The sequence below is a fragment of the Mesoplodon bidens genome (genome assembly GCF_964165515.1).
Source record: "Mesoplodon bidens genome assembly, chromosome: 1".
NCBI lineage: Eukaryota > Metazoa > Chordata > Mammalia > Artiodactyla > Ziphiidae > Mesoplodon > Mesoplodon bidens.
This window is the reverse complement of record NC_138176.1, coordinates 197,262,611-197,268,610: the sequence shown is the minus strand read 5'-3', so window position 1 is coordinate 197,268,610 and position 6,000 is coordinate 197,262,611.

Below are 6,000 nucleotides of genomic sequence, written 5' to 3'. Positions count from 1 at the left end.
TAGCCCATGCATTGCAAGACAACCAGCTTACTTCATTTTGTCCCTTGAATGTAGGGTTTCCTTCTCTAACCTGCAAACAATCAAACTATTTTTGTTTGTGTGTAGAAAGAGGTTTAGTAGGTTTCCTGCCCCTTCTATTGTGTGTTGACAGCTGCGGTGAGTACACACATCTGCCATATTGACGTCAGGTGGTCCACGGGCATCCATCATAACAGCTGTTGTTGGAAGATCATTTCAAGTATCTGGGGATGGATGGAATATAAATGATCATTGCACAAAGTGTAGAAAGCTGGGTTTATGGCTTGTGACACTGGTTTATTATCAAAATATTCTATGTTTTCTTCCCAGTACTTCTGTGATGGTAAAAATGTGGTTCCAAAATTTTTTAAAAAATGATTTTTTAATCTAATTACCCAAATATTCAAGAATGCAGAAATGTTGCTGGTATGACAGACTAGTGCCAGAAAAATGTTTTGTTATAAAACAGTTTGGTGCCTACTTGAAATATATCACAATGTATACTTAAAAGTATATACACAACTCCAGCATATATATGTTATATATTGTATATAACATAATGTATAAAAATATACAAAATAATATATTGGATTTAGTACATTGGTAAAATTCTAGTGTTATATAATAGGCCTCACATTGTTTTAATGTTATTTATAAAGCCTCTCTCTCTCTCTTTCTCTCTCTCTCTCTCTCTTTCTCTTTCTCTCTCTGATCAGATACCACTTCTCCTAAAGAACCATCCTGTTAGGTCTCCTATGTGCCTTGTGTGTTTGGTCACATTTTGTTTCTGCAAAATCAATGCTTTTGAACAAAGTGAAAAGATTGTTTCAGGAGTTCACATTAAAATGAAAATGTGTTAAACACACACCCACACACCCACACCCGCCTACAGGGTTTGTAAGTAGATTTGTTCAATCTGTTTAGAAATAAAGAAGTCATTTGGATGAAAGGAAATTATTGGTTACGTGGATGAATTACAAAGATGAAGAGATAATTGGGGATAATTATCAACAAAGGGAGGATTATTGGAGGTAATTATGTGGTTTGGTACATATTTTTTTTCACCATTTACCATTCTTTGTCTGACATTATCACAGTCAACCATTAATTTGTGAAAAAACCTTCCATAAATAGATATCTCCAGAATTTAGGATTTTTAACAACACATGGGGAAGGGAGGACCTTTATGAAAGGTGATGCCAGGTTTAATTTGTTTGGTACAAATTCTGCAAAAAATAGAGTATTTGAATCCATAGGAAATTCCTATCTTTGGAGCTTCTGCTTGGGAACATGTTCATGAACAAAGTCCATGCAGTTCCGAGTTCCCTTTTGTTTTATCTATCTTCCACACTCCTTTCTGTGGTCTCATCCAATCCCCTGGCTTTAAATCTATCTCCGTGTGCTGGTGACTCAGATGCCTACTTCCAGCCTTGACTTTCCTTTAAACTTTGGACACCTTCATCCGACCACTTAGGAGACATTTTCCATTGGGTATCTAGACATAGCTTGTCAAACTATTCATTTCTTCACCTAGCCCACTATTTCTATGGATTTCCCTTTCCTCAAAGGGAGAAAAGTCTGTTCTACTGATCACTGGGGCCAAACAACTTGGGTTATTCTTTATTCCTTTTAATCTCATTCTTCCCATCCAATCCACCAGGAAGCAACACTCGCTTTTCCATCAAAATATACCCAGCGTCAAATCACTTCTCAGTCCTGGCCTCCTCCTCCTCTTATCTCTCCTCAGAACTATTTCAGTAGCTTCCTAATGAGTTGTTGTTTGTTTGTTTGATTTTTCCTTTCATAGCAGTCAGATTTTTAGAAAAGTTTGAATTTTAAAACTTGAGTCAGACTGTGTCACTCATCAGCTTCCAGCCTTGTAACTTCCTGTTTCATCCTGAGTAAAAGCCAGAGTTTTCACCATAGACCATGGACCCGTAGGTGTTACAGGATCCCCTTCTCCATTCCTTGTTTATCCTCAGAGATGCTGAATGTGTTTTTGCCTCAGAGCCTTTTCACTTGCTTTCCTTCTGCCTGCAATATTCTTTCTTCCAGTCATGAATAGACGGACTTACCCCTTCCTTTGGGTTTCCACTCAGCAAGGTTTCCTCTGACTCTTGTACCCACCTGCACTGTTGATATTACTTGACTTTAATCTCTTTTGAACAACTTTTTACCACCATCTGACATAATAGTCTGTATTTCTTCACTAAAATAAACTTCCGTGAGTCTGGATTTGCTTTGTTCTCCAGTATAACTTCAGAGTCTAGAAGGGTGTATGGCATATAGTAGGCAGTCAATAAATACTTGTTGACTTAAATTAACTATGTAGTTTTAATCTCATTTGTAAAGTCTTATTGAACGCTAAGTGTATTCAAAAGATTGCTATGAGAACAAGAAGAAATAAATAGCTTTTTCTAGTTCTGTTTTACAACATGACAGATATGGACTTTTCTCCCAATAAAGACAATAGTGGTCTTAATTCAATCAACACTGTTCTTGTTGGCAAAGGAAAGCTTTCTGTGCAGAATGAAGAGGCAACATGACCTCTAAAAATTCCTTTCCCTGTCCCTCATAAACCAAAAAGGAAATGTATCTAAATCAACTATACTTCAATTTTAAAAAAAATGTATCAAAAAAACCACAAATTTTAGAATATGCCCAATTGAATTAAAATCTCCAGTGGAAAATTGAGATAAAATGTTTTAAAATACTGAGGAGTCAATATATTCCTATATGTTTTTGCCTTTGTTTCCTATCAATGTAAGATAATTAATGATTATTTTATCAAATTCATTACTTGAAATTAGGATCATAAATAAACACCTTCATATAAGGAATGAGAAAGAGGAATAAACATATCAGAATATTATAAGGGCCAAGATAAATATATTTTAATTTTTAAATATTTTATAATCAAAATATATGGATTTTTCCCTCACTTCTCCTCAATGGGCAACTTCTGAGAAAAATCCAGGAATAAAATAACTGTGAGATGTGAGGTCACAATAACCTGATTTAGTGCAGAAGGTGAACAATCCAACAGAAGACATTTTTTGATGCTCCAAATTCTGTCTTTCAAATCAGAAAGATACTTTCCCTTTCAGGCACCTTCCTATGCATGTTGTGGTTTTGTTCTAGATGATATAACCATGGCAAGTGACCCATGGCTGCATCCAGAGTACAAATGACAGGGGGAGATTTACTATTCAAATGTAATGATTTGCCACATATGCATGGAATTGAAGGTCCCAGACTGCTCTGGTGTCCCATGTAAGATCTGTTGTTCTGAACGTAGAAAGTAAAAGAGTTAAGAGATTTTAAGAACATGTAGAACGATGCTGATGATTTCCAGGGCTTGAGGACTTAGTCTCAGAAGTGAAGGAGCCTGAGGACCTGGATCCCGGGCTCAGCAGCGTAATTTCCTAACGACTGCCTGGGTGGCCACCCCTCCAAGCCTTCACAGCCTCATGTCAAAATGGGGACAATAATTGTTGTCTTGCTTAACTACAGGTTGTAGGGGATATTAAAAGGTATCATAAAATAGTTGGTACGTGTTAAGAAGTGTTTATACATTTTTACATGGATGAGTTCACAACAGACAGTATGGGAGCAGGATGGAGGAAACACCAAAATTCCAAGTCCAATGATAAAGTCAACACATAACTGATCAAATGAGATGTATGCAAAAGGCAACATAGACACAAACTATTTCTCATGCTGGAAGCAAGGCGATCCTGGCCAACTGAGGTCCTTTCAAGCCGGTCAAGAGCAGTTCATTCAGAATGTGTTCTGTATAGAAAGGCAGTTGTCTTGGGCTGGGTTTCCCAGAAGCAGACCTTGAGATGTGGCTTCATGTACCAGTTACCCATCTGGAAAAATTCCCTAACAGCTGTTGAGGGTGTGGGTAAGCAAGATGAAAGGGAAGGAGAGGGGCAAAGGGTTGTTGTCATCACAAGACCCACAAGGGTAACTGTGCTGAAGCCCTCAGCAGAGGTTTGAGATCCTGTAGGTCACACCTGGGACTTGGGGGGCAAGGGAGTAAAAGCAGCGTTGTCAGAGTGCATCCCGAAGGGACACACTGCACACAAGTTGGATCAACTGAATTCAGACACTATTGGTGGTTCTGTAGCGTGGTTGTAGAGATGAATGGACATTTTAGAATATTCCTCCATTAAGCCCTCCATACATTCTGTGGAATATGTATCTGTATAAGCCACACTCTGGGGGAGACTCCAAAGGGTACCTGGGAGAAATCAGCTTATGGCGGGGAGGACAGAATTAGAGGAGGATTTGTAACAAAGAAGGCTGGATGTTATGGTGCCCCCAGAGCTTTACCTGGATCCTGGCACGTATTGCTGAGGAGATAGCAAAGCAGGGAATAACCTTTAAGTGCTCTCCTGGTTTCCAATTCTGGCTCCATCATCCATCCCTGTGTGACCTTGGGCAAACTTCCCAAACTCTCTGGGCATACGTGTTCTCATTGTGCCATGGAGATGACTCTCCCTAACTGCTGTTTGTTTTGTGAAGACTTAGTGAGGCAATGCATTACAAAAGAAAATGAAGACTTCGAAGACCGTTAGGAAGTTTATATCTATTTCTACTGAATATTCAACACATACAAATTATCTTCATTTTTCTGATTCTGCTTCTACCAAGAATCCTGAATATACATAGGCTTTTCATGAGCATCTGCCAAGAGGAGGAAAAAAGGCTGGTGAAAGATGCAAAAGGCTTTGTCTCCTGGCAGTTATATTTCCTGCTGTAACTCAAACTTCGGTTTTATAGACCTACAGCAAACTAATAATAATAAAAAATGTTATTTAACATTTTCACTGCAGTCTACATCAAGGTAGGGTCTGGGGTCTGGAGGACCCTTTTCTACTTCTTGTTTGCACTAGAATGCACATCCCTGGAGAGAGTATTAAGTGGTGTCCAGGTGGGGTGCACACTTGGGAAGCAGAGGGAGCCAAGCTCTAGTTTAGATGCTTCCACAAGTCTAAGGGTCAGAATCCTCATGGTGGGAGGGAAGGGATGGTGCTTTATTCTCATCCCATTCACCCCATTGGTGTGTGTGGGGGACTCCTGCCCTGGACTTTCAGGGATGGCTGAACACACACCCCTGACATTGGACGGAGGAGACCAAAAGCAGTTTATGAGTCACTGGTACACACAGACCAGGGACCAGGGCCCTGCTCATCACGCAGAGCCCGTCGGACACAGGCGTGCAGCATCCAGAAGTGAAGACCCTGGCTCTGGGGAGAATGTGGACAGTGGGTTGAGTAATTCTGTGGGCTGGCGGGAGCTGAAGCCTGTTGCTCAGGGAGAAGCAGGAAGGCATCTGGTCCCTCTGATAAGGACAATGTTTGGCTGGGCCTTATCAGCTGGGTCACAGTGGGAAGGGGAAGTGTGATTAAGGCCCGCCAGGCCCTCGGGATTCCAGCAGTTGTCAGGGCGGCTCGCAATCTCTTTTTTTTTTTTCTTCTTTAAGGTTTGAAATTTTTATTTATTGAACTTAATGGATTCTGTATAACCAGTGTCACAGTTAGATGCTAGACAAGATGGTTGCTGGTGCAGAAGGAGCGACTTTGAGGGAGTGTGTAATTAATGAGATAATTCTTATTCTGAAAATGACATGCATGAGTGTTGTTTTAGCCTGGGCTGCCGTAAGGGACTGGGTGGCCTAGACAGTAGAGATTTCCTATATATATATATATATATATATAACTGGAGTAGAGTCGATTTACAACATCATGTTAGTTTCAGGGGTACAGCACAGTGATTCAGTTATATGTACACATACATGTCTATTCTTTTCCAGATTCTTTTCCATCATAGGTTATTACAAGATATTGAGTCTAGTTCCCTGTGCTCTATATTAGGTCCTTGCTGGTTATGTATTTTATTTATTTTATTTTTGTTGTTATTTTTTAACTTTTTATTTTACATTGGAGTAGAGTTGATTTACAATGTTGTGTTAGT